This window comes from Austrofundulus limnaeus, unplaced genomic scaffold, assembly GCF_001266775.1.
Source record: "Austrofundulus limnaeus strain Quisiro unplaced genomic scaffold, Austrofundulus_limnaeus-1.0 Scaffold4716, whole genome shotgun sequence".
In the NCBI taxonomy this organism is placed as follows: Eukaryota; Metazoa; Chordata; class Actinopteri; order Cyprinodontiformes; family Rivulidae; genus Austrofundulus; species Austrofundulus limnaeus.
In genome coordinates, this window is record NW_013957118.1 from 1 (window position 1) to 543 (window position 543).

Genomic DNA, 543 nt, shown 5'->3' on the forward strand with positions numbered 1-543 from the left:
GTGTGTGTGTGTGTGTGTGTGTGTGTGTGTGTCTGTGTGTGTGTGTGTGTGTGTGCGCGCTGTGGGCGGAAGGTGTGTATTGATTGCGGCCATCCTCCAGAATACTACACTAGGTGTGGTGATGTCAGCGGTGATGTCATCCTGTCAGGGGTAATCGGAGCGTGCCATTGGCTCAGAGGGCTGACAGATGAGATGACATTGACCTCTGTGAGCCGGGACAGGACAAAGCCACATCCCCTCAGCTCCTTCCCGCTCTCTCCCAGGAGCAACCCGCCTGTCGTCCCCGCATTCGTTTCCTCCGCACACTCATTTTTTTAACCCCTCCTCCTGCTCACAGACAAAGCCTCTCATCCTTCCTGCTCTCCTCTTCCTCTACTGTCTCCACATCCCACTCTCGCCTCACATGGGGCTTTAATAATGTCAGATGTCAGTGAGTAGGTCTTGCAGCTCCAGTGCGCAGCTTGGGAGTGATCCAGTGGAGCCTCTCTTCCTTTCCTTTCCTTTCCTTTCCTTTCCTTTCCTTTCCTTTCCTTTCCTTTCCTT